Below are 11,082 nucleotides of genomic sequence, written 5' to 3' on the forward strand. Positions count from 1 at the left end.
CTCCGATTAGACCCCTAGCCTGGGAACCTCCATATGCCGAGGTAGCGGCCCTAGAAAAGTCAAAAAGACAGGAAAAAAAAAAAAAAAAAAAAAAGATCCATGTAGCATTCAGTGTTTACCACTTAAAGCTTATTTTGTTCAATTGTAAGCTTCTTGAAGGCAAGGACTCTGTTGTTCATACCTATTTCTTAAGTCACTAGGACCTCTCCTGGCCCCTGCAAGATATTTCACAATTGTCAGTTTGAATTCACTTTTGTTCCAGAAAACTCAGAGCCAAGACGAAGTCATTTCACCCAGGAAATCAAGAAGGATTGATAGCCTGCAGCAATTCCAGGAACCTTCTGAGTCAAAGGAAATTATGTTTCCATGACACAGAATCTGTCTGGATTTCTTAGTGAGGGGTATTTGCATGATGCGGGGAGACTTGTTTCTGAATAGCCGTTGCTTTCCTCCTCTCAAATCAATGTCCGTTTGACATTGTCTGACTGTCCATCAGAATTATCTCTGCAGCACCTACATGAGTCATAGAGAGAAGGTTTGGCTCTCGGTAGGGGTGTGAACAGCAGGAAAGAGGGAAAGCATCTTAAGATAAAGAGCCCTTACCACCATGTTCGGGAGAAAAGGAGGGCCCACAGCTCAGCTTCTTGGTTACCAAATGCAATAGATATGGCAACGTAGCTTTAAGCAAGTATCTCCCCACCTTCAGGATATGCTGCTACTTCCCTTCCAGCTGCTCAGCCAAGGCCTCCTAAGTCCCATACCAACTGGGCTCCCCCAACCCCTCAATCCCCAGACCAGCTGTGGAAATTCACCATCCAACAACCCAGAAAGAAAACACATGGTGTGAGAGGTGTGAACTGTTACCACCATCCTGCTTGATGCTCACTGAGGTCTACTGTGTGCTTACATTGTTTCCTATGGACTTCAGATACACACCTCTGTCTAACCTCCTCAGATTCTCTGAATGGAGGTACTCCAGACCTGAAGACATGCTTTCCACATCTCCTTTCACCACCAAAAATGTTGAGAATCTCAGTAAATCTTTGTCAGAGTGGGTGTCATTTTAAGATCTATTTGTTCAGGAGTTCCCATCATGGCTTGGTGGAAACAAATCTGACTAGCATCCATGAGGATGCAGGTTCAATCCCTGGTCTCACTCAGAGGGTTAAGGATCTGGTGTTGCCGTGAGCTGTGGTGTAGGTCAAAGATGTGGCTTGGATCTGACATTGCTGTGGCTGTGTTGTAGGCCAGAGGCTACATCTCTGATTTGACCCATAGCCTGGAAACCTCCATGTGCCATAGGGGGAGGCCCTAAAAAGCAAAAAAAAAAAAAAAAAAAAATCTGTTCATAAATAGATATTCCTTCAAAGGAGACATACAAATGGCCAAAAAAACACATGAAAAGATGCTCATCATTATTAAAGACATGCAAATCAAAACTACAGTGAGGTAACACCTCACACCAGTCAGAACGGCCATCATCAAAAAATTTACAAACAATAAACACTGGAGAGGGTATGGAAAAAAGGAAACCCTCCTACGTTGTTTTGATATAAGAGTCTATATATATAACAGATTGTTGTAAGTTGTTGGTCTCTTAATTGCAAGTGCATCTCCAGTGTCCTGCATTTGTACCCTCCTCACGATTTCTGATTTTGGTGGCATAATTGTGCATGGATGATTTTGTATATTTACTGTATATATTATACCTTTACTGGTGAGCCTTGTCATTTGTGGTATTTTTGTTTCTGGTTGCAGCCTTTTCTTTTCTGTCTAGAGAAGTTCCTTTAGTATTTGTTGTAAAGGTGGTTTAGTGTTGCTGAATTCTCTTAGCTTTTGCTTATCTGTGAAGCTTTTGATTTCTCCTTCAAATCTGAATGAGAGCCTTGCTGGGTAAAGTAATCTTGGCTGGAGGTTTTTTCCTTTCATCATATTAAGAATATCATGCCACTCCCTTCTGGTTTGCAGAGGTTCTGCTGAAAAATCTGCCGATAACCTTATCAGGGTTCCCTTGTATGTTATTTGTTTCTTTTCCCTAGCTTCTTTCAATATTATCTGTCTTTAATTTTGGTCAGTTTGATTAATAAGTGTCTCGGGGTGTTTCTCCTTGGGTTTATTTTCTTAGCGCTGATGGGTGGGGCCAGTTGTTTGTCCTGGGGCTTCTCAGTACTGATGGGTGGGACCAGATTTTCCCAAAATGGCCACCTCCAGAGAAAGGCACACTGCTGAATATTCCCAAGAGCTTTGCCTCCAATGTCCTTCCCGCACAACAAGCCACATTCACCCCTGTTTTCCCAGGAGGTCCTCCAAGAACTGCAGTCAGGTTTGACCCCGGTTCCTATGGAGACTTTGCTTTGCCCTGGGACCCAGTACATGTGAAGGTCTGTGTGCGCCTTTTAAGAATGGGGTCTCCGTTTCCCCCAGTCCTGTGGAGCTCCTGAGCACAAGCCCCACTGGCCTTCAATGCCAGATGCTCCAGGGGCTCTTTCTCCCAGTGCAAGATCCCCACACGTGAGAGTTTGATGTGGGGTCAGAACTCTCACTCCTGTAGATTAGTCTCTGTGAACCAGTTACTTTCCAGTCTGTGGGGCTTCCCACCAGGGAGGTATGGTTGTTTATATCACGTAATTGCCCCTCCTACCTCTTATGTGGCCTCCTTTTTGTCTTCTGGAGTAGGATATCTATCTTTTTGAAAGTTTCTGGATCATTTGGTTGAAGATTGCTCAGTATTTCCTTGTAAATTTTGTTGTTCTTAGGAGAGAAGTTGAGCTCCAGTCCTTCTCAGAACCCTTCTACATTGTTGATGGGAATGTAAATTGGTGCAGCCACTATGGAGAACAGTATGGAGTTTCCTTAAAAACTGAAACTAAAATTACCATATAACATAGCAATCCCACTCCCAGGCATATATCCAGAGAAAACAATAATTTGAAAAGATACATGCACCCCAATATTCATTGCAGCACTATTTACAACAGCCAAGACATAGAAGCAACCTAAATGTCCATCGACAGAGGAATGGATAAAAAAGGTGTGGTATATACATGTGATGGAACGTTACTCAGCCAAAAAAAAAAAAGAATGAAATAATGCCATGGGCAGCAACATGGATGCAACTAGATATTCTCATACTAAGTGAAGGAAGTCAGACAGAGAAAGAAATATTATATATGACTTATATGTGGAATCTAATTTTAAAAATGACACAAATGAGTTTATTTACAAAACAGAAACAGACTCACAGATTTAAAAAATAAACATGGTTACCAAAGGGGAAACGTGGTGGGGGGAGGGATAAATTAGGAGTTTGGGTGTAACATATACATCCATAAAGTAGATAACCAACAAAGTCTTAGTGTATTGTACAGGGAACTCTACTCAATATTCTGTGGCAACCTATTTAGGAAGAATCTGAAAGAGAATAATATATGCATATTATTAACTGAATCATTTTGCTATACACTTGAAACTAACATAACATTGTAAAGCAACTGTACTCCAATAAAAAAGTAATAAAATAGTTTTAAAAGATCTATTTGTTCAGATAATCAAGGAAGAGAAGTGGGATAGTTAAGTAGGAAAGAGTTCCCACGCTTTCTCTTCCACCTACAGCAGTTATCCAGTCATCCAGTTTGGACACCCAGCAAAACCCTAAGACAGCCTTTGAGAAGATGATCAGCAAAACTAAGGCATATCTGGGGCAGAATATTAACTCAGGTAGTCAGTGTAGGAGCATGGGCTTCAATGCGTTCTTTGATATAGCCGTTGCTTAACATTTGTGGCTTAAGGGCTCTAGGGAGTAACATCCCCACAGGCCATGTTTACTATAAGAAGTGTATCTCCGCCCAGATGGACATTAATCTCTAATCCCCTATGACTCAGTTTACAGGATGAAAAGGACAAAGAAACTATGAGACTTATAGGACATTTTCACCCCTAGGACCCTATTGGACAAGGGCTGATATGGGTAACTGAATAAAGCCAATGGGAGAAGACCACATCTCTCTGGACTTCACGTTGGTAACGCCCCCCACCAAATTTAAGGAATAAACCCCCCTGTAGGACAGTAGAGAAATGAGGGTTCTTCTCCCCCCTCCCAGTAATCCTGGCAGCTATCTGCTTTCCTTTAATAAAAACTTTGCTTGCTTGCTGCCTGCGTGTTCATGGACTTCATTCTTCGACCGCCATGAACAAGAACCCAGATTCTGGTATTATCTTTCCAACATCATATCATCAAAATCCCAGCCAGTAATCAACAAAGGAGAGAATGTTTCCTTACACTGCTGTGAAGAGGCTGCTGAAGCGCCACACTGCAACTGAAAATGGTTCAAAGCAAGTTCCCTATTGTGGCTCAGTTGTAACGAACCCAACTAGTATCCATAAGAACTCAGATTAGATCCCTGGCCTCATCCAGTGGATTAAGGAACCTGCTGTGAGCTGTGGTGTAGGTCGAAGACGTGGTTTGTATCTCACATTGCTATGGGGGTGGCGAAGCAAGAGAAAATGGTTAAAAGCAATGAGGGGCGGTCAGTAGGGTCTCTGAGGGAACAAGAGACCAAATTCTTGAATTCCAACTTCCCCGGTAGCTCTGGGGGGAGGACTCCTGCTGCAAATGCACACAGTTTATGATTACAGGACTTTCAACCTTCTCTCCGGGAAGTTGGACTGGATCATGTAAAGTGGGAGGATATTGTTTTCCCCTGCGGCCTAAGGCTTGGATTAACATTTCTCAAATGGAGAAGTTATTTTCAGAGAACCATAAAAATCTCTTTGATATATATTTTTTTAATTTGGCTTTTAACTTAATAATAAAATAAAAATAAAGTTTAGTTTCTTCTGAATCATCTGGATGACTGTTTTAGAATGCTCCATGAAACTTCAGTACTGAGGGTTGTGTTTGTGGATGTTTTCATTACAAATGAAGCTTAAATGATGTCAAGGCTTGCTGTATAAGTGAGGATTTTGAGGGGTTCCCGTCATGGCACAATGGAAACAAATCTGACTAGGAACCAAGAGGTTGCAGGTTCGATCCCTGGCCTTGCTCAGTGGGTTAAGGATCCGGCGTTGCCATGAGCTGTGGTGAAGGTCACAGACATGGCTCGGATCTGGTGTTGCTGTGGATGTGGCGTAGGCTGGCAGCTACAGCTCCAATTAGACCCCTAGCCTGGGAACCTCCATATGCCGAGGGAGCGGCCTTAAAAAGCCAAAAAAAAAAAAAGGATAAGTGAGGATTTTGAAATGGTTTGAATGTAAAAAACTAGTGTGAGAATTGAATCATCACACAGCAGATGGTAAATGTGGACGACTATATTCTCCAGAAATGGGCTCAGCAGTATTCCTGCTTCCACATGCTCTTCCAGAATTTTGTCCCTGTCCCATCAAGAAGTAATAGTCTGTATTTCCTTCCCTTTCACCTCAATGGGGATTTGTGACTGCTTCAACCAATACAATGTGGTCAAAGTGATGCTGCATAACTTCTCAGGCTAGGACATTGAAAAGATAAGAGCTTCTTCCTGGTTCTTTCTCTCTGAACACTTGCCCTTGGAACAGCTCAGGCCCCATGGAGAGGCCACATGTAGGTATTCTGGCTGGAGGCCCCACATAAGTGTCAGAAGCCAGTGTCAACTGCCAGGCATGTGAGCAAACCAGCTTTTGAGATCAGGGTTGGCCAATTTTTGACCTGTAGGTCAAATCTTAGTGTTTTTATAAGTAAAGTTTTATTGGAACACAACAAGGCCCACTTATTTATCTATGACTTCCTCTGTGCAACAATGGCAGGATTTATTAGTTACAGCAGAAACTGTAAGTTTTGCAAAGGTAAAATAATTTACTGTCTGCTCTTTTACAGAAAAAGTTTACCAACTTCTATGTTAGAAGTTTCCAGACCCTGGTCTTTGAGCCACCCTGGGTAAGTCCTTGTAGAGCAGAAACAAGCTGTCCCCACCAAGCCTCATTAGAAATCAAACATTTTTGAGCAAAATAAATGTCGTTGTCTTCAGCCACTAGTTTTGAGAAGGCTAATTTCATAGCAACAGAGGACTGAATCCATTTTATAAGCATGCTGGCTTTAAGAGAACCTTGCCAGATGATGTCACATTCAGATTCTACTGCTCAGAGCTTATTTTTGTATGTATGAACTTATAACAGTTCATTAACAGCAAGTATAGCAGGTAAGTACAATATCGGATTTTTTCATTTCTAATTCTAATGAGAATTAGATTAGATGCTTCCTTTAATTCTGATTTCAATAATATCATAAGGTGAATCTTATCACTAAGAAAAGATAGTTTTGGAGTTCCTGTTGTGGAGCAGTGGTTAATGAATCCAACTAGGAACCCTGAGGTTGTGGGATTGATCCCTGGCCTTGCTCAGTGGGTTAAGGATCCGCCGTTGCCGTGAGTTGTGGTGTAGGTTGCAGACGTGGCTCGGATCCCATGTTGCTGTGGCTGTGCCATAGGCCGGTGGCTATAGCTCCGGTTAGACCCCTAGCCTTGGAACCTCCATATGCCACGGGAGCAGCCCTAGAAAGGGCAAAAAAAAGAAAAGATAATTTTACATCATTATCTAGCAAAACTTCATTAAAGTTTTCCTTGCTGGCATTGTTATGGTGAAGTGTGTGGTCTGATTATCCAGCACTATCAAACCAACCTTGGATGTTACTGGTGACATTTTCTATAACATATTTATGCAAGCAGTTATTCTCTACATCAAAATAATTGAAGTAGAAAAGCAAACAACCAAACAGAACCAGAACCAAAACTTTTTCTAGTATTAAACAACTTGGAGGTTTTTCTTTTAGTAAAATATCTCTCACATTGTTTAATTACATAGGATTTGGTGGATTTTTACGTTTAGTTTGATGATTTGGTTTTCTAATTGTCTAATCTTAAACAGAGCTGTAGGCATAGGATTTTTTTTTTTTTTGTCTTTTTTGTCTTTTTGCCGTTTTCTTGGGCAGCTCCCATGGCATATGGAGGTTCCCAGGCTAGGGGTCAAATCGGAGCTGTAGCCGCTGGCCTACGCCACAGCCACAGCAACATGGGATCCGAGCCACGTCTGCAACCTACACCACAGCTCACGGCAACACTGAATCCTTAACCCACTGAGCAAGGCCAGGGATCGAACCCGCAACCTCAGGGTTCCTAGTTGGATTCGTTACCGCTGAGCCACAATGGGAACTCCATCGCATAGGATTTTATACCTACATTTTATACGCATGTATGTGTGTGTGTGTGCTTGCAACATCAGTATAGGCAACAGAGTAAATCTGTTATGTATATATTTTTTACCTTTAAAAGAAGCCTGACAGAGAAGGACAAATGTTATGTGATTATACTTATGCAAGCTACCTGGAATAGTCAAATTTATAGAGATAAGAAAGTAGAATAGTGTCAGCAGGGGTAGTGGGAAAAGGGAGATGGGGAGTTACTCTTTAATAGGTATGGAATTTCAGCATGGGATGATGAAAAAGTTCTGGAGATGGATGTGCTGATGGTTGCACAACAATATGAATGCACTTACTGCCACCAAATTTAACCCTTAAAAATGGTTAAAATTAGGGCCACACCTACAGAAATTCCAGGGCTATGGGTCAAACCGGAGCTGCAGCTGCTGGCCTATACCACAGCCACAGCCACGCCAGATCCAAGCCACATCTGTGACCTAATGCCACAGCTTGCAGCAACACCAGATCCTTAACCTGCTGAGTGAGGGCAGGGATCAAGCCTGCATCCTCATGGATACTAGTTGGGTTCTTAACTCACTGAGCCACAACAGGAACTCCAAAGTGGTAGATTTTATGTTATTTCTATTTTACCAAGTTAAAAAGAGGGAGAAAGAGGGAGAGAGAGAAAGAGAAGCCTATAGCATACTTAAATATGCAAAACTGCAGCCCAAACTAAAAGCAGCTGAGGATCTCCTGGGACCTTGCCCTCAAGCCTGGATGCTTAACCTGTACCTCTGAGGTTTTAACATTCAGAAGATGAAAAGAGCCCCTTTGGAAAGGGCACGAAAGAATTAGTGCCCCAGGAAAGACATCTCTTACTCAGACTGAGCCACCTACCCCTAGGCTTTTGGTAAGGGACACTTACAGCCCTGGAGCCTGGGAGGGAGGAAGTGATTCCAGAAAGGAGCCAGGGGATCCGAAAGAAGCCTCACCACCTGGAGGCACTCAGAAGCTTCGACTGTAACACATCCTTTTGCTTTACATCAAATGAGAACTCCTAGAAGACGGTCTTGGGGATCTTGGAGCAGCACTGGAGACTGAGGTACTCTTCCAACAGGAGGTGGGGTGGGGGGCACAGCAAAGGAAACAGGGTGAAGAGAAGGGGGACCTGAAGGTAGGCATTGAAAGGAAGTGATGGAGCACCTGCTAGATGCCAGACTCCGAGGGCACGAAAGAAATTAGTGCCCCAGGAAAGACATCTCTTTAAAATCTTCATAATAGCACCAACTGTCTTTTTTTTTTTTTTTTTTTTTTTTTTTTTTGTCTTTTTGTCTTTTTAGGGTGGCACTTTAAGGAGGTTCCCAGGCTAGGGGTCTAATCAGAGCAGTAGCTGCCAGCCTACACCACAGCCATAACAACACCGGATCCAAGCCCCGTCTGTGACCTACACCACAGCTCACGGCAACGCTGGATCCTTAACCCACTAAGTGAGGCCAGGGATCAAACCCACAACCTCGTGGTTTCTAGTCGGATTCGTTTCTGCTGAGCCACGACGGGAACTCCCCAACTGTCTTTAATCTCTGTTTTATAGAAGAAGAAACTAAGGCCGGAAAGATGAGCTAACGTGCCTAAATGGTTGTGCGGGTCATTAAGAAGCTGGGATGAGATCTGGGTCTGTCTGGCTGTCAAACCCGGGGTCCCTGCCCCTTCTGTCCCCCTGTCCTACCCACCCTGGCCCCTCTCACCTGCTCTGTAATGGCTCTGCCTCTCTGTAGCCTCCTCATCCGAAATTACCTTCTGGGCACTTAGGAGTCCTTGGGCTCTCTCTGAGTAAGAAAAGACTTTGGCACATAGTAAGAGACCCTGGAGAAGTGGAGTCCGGGATGAGACAGTGAAACAGACCACCTCCCGCTGACACCAAAAGAGGGACCTGCCAGAGCCCTTCGTGGAGCCACCCCAAACCCTTCAGCAGCACTGATATGGGATTCTTCCTTCAGAGTGTTTAATTTCACATGCTGGTGCCCCTAGGAACAAAGCCCCTCTATAAGAAAACTAGGCACACTAAACATCCTTCCTAGCCAAACAGCACTGCAGCCCTTTCTAGCCACACTGTTTGAAAATAGCTCTAAAAATAATATCCATGAGCTGCTTCTATTGGCCCCTTCCCAGGAGAAGGTAAACAAGGAAAATCAAAGGCAGCTGCTACTCAGCAGCCTCTTCCTGTATTTGTTTCTTCTCTGGGAGACAACCCGTTCCCCCACCCCCACCCTGCCTTTCCTGCTCTCCGGGTTCCGCCATCAGTTCCTCTCCTCTGTCACATTAGACGTGAGTACAGCATCCCTCACTGACATTTCTTCAGTAATTCTTCACACTTTAGTATGAATTAATTTCTTGTGTGTACTGCCCACTTGACATTTTCATAGTCGGAGCAATAGTCTCCAGTAACCAAACAAAGGAGCTGGCTGGGGCCTGGCGGAGGATAGAGGTAGTTAAGCTAAGTGACGTGTATAGACCGTGCAATTCCACACCTGATGAGACTATAGATGCCTAGAATGCAGCTCACACGTGTGGGTTTAGGCCACTAGATGGCAATTAACGCCCCTCTCCACTGTCGCAGCAAGCCCTGGACAACAGGCCTGACCCTGGAGCAGTGAGGTCTGACTTCCATGTCCTTCTGGGCCAAAGACCTTTGAGAAGCTCATAAATATCTTTTCATTACAGCAGTCAACTCTTTCTCATCAACCTTTAGCTTTACTAGAAATACTTCCTTCTTTAAAAAAAAAATGTATTGATGTATAGTTGACTTACATGCTGTGTTAGTTTCAGGTGTTCAGCAAAGTGAGTCAGTCATATATATACACATATCCATTTTTTTTCAGATTATTTTCCTATAAAGGTGATTATAGAATGTTGATTTCCCTATGCTATACATCAGGTCCTCACTAGTTATCTATTTTATATATAGTAGTGTATATATATTAATTCCTCCCCCTCCCCACACTTCCCCTTTGATTACTGTAAGTTCTAAAATCACTCAGAAACATTAAATATGACGAGAGGGAATTCCCGTTGTGGCACAGCGGAAATGAATCCGACTAGGAACCATGAGGTTGTGGGTTTGATCCCTGGCTTCACTCAGTGGGTTAAGGATCCGGCATTGGCCGTGAGCTGTGGTGTAAGTCGCAGATGTGGCTCGGATCTGGCATGGCTGTGGCTGTGGGGCTGACCGGCAGCTGTAGCTCCTATTTGACCCCTAGCCTGGGAATGAATTTCCATATGCTGTGGGTATGGCCTTAGAAAGCAAAAAAAAAGAATAGAGAAAACCCTTATACCTCAGTAGGAGTTCTATCTGACCAAATATTTATCTAATATTAAGCAAAAGCCATTGCTCCACTTTCAGTCAGCTGCCTTATGTTGTGCACTTTGGAAAACCTTGACCTAGGGATTCTTTGGAGTTGCCCTCTCTCCCCAGCCTTCCTCTCAAGGAGGCCTGTCAGGATACTCTAGTTAGGTTGCTTCCCTGTACCTCCTTCTCCACTGGTAAGAGTCCCAGCTCCCATGCCTCTCTTCTGTGAAGCCTTTTCTGTGTCCTTCCCAAATTTTACCCCACCCTTTCACCAGGTGTGTTCAAAACAGATACTTGCCACAAGTCCTCTAAAGAGTTAACACATTGTTCCATTGTTATTTGTCCACGTGCCTCTTCCTTGCTTAGACAGCAAGCATCTAGAGAGCAGGGACAAAGTTTTCTTTATTTCTGATTCCCAGAGTGTCCAGCCCAGCAAGCTGCCAGCTACCACCTGGACAGCAGGTGGAGACTGAAGAGAAAAGACCCCTGTTCCCTTCTCTGAAAATCCCAGCTGCCAGAACTAACCATCATCCAGTCACTGAGCAATTTCACATCCTCCCTTCTGCCCCAA

The sequence above is a fragment of the Sus scrofa genome, chromosome 13 (genome assembly GCF_054392235.1).
Source record: "Sus scrofa isolate SSC_HxYL_T2T_F1_AM1 chromosome 13, Sscrofa_HxYL_maternal_Yorkshire_Landrace_v2.0, whole genome shotgun sequence".
NCBI classification, from domain to species: domain Eukaryota; kingdom Metazoa; phylum Chordata; class Mammalia; order Artiodactyla; family Suidae; genus Sus; species Sus scrofa.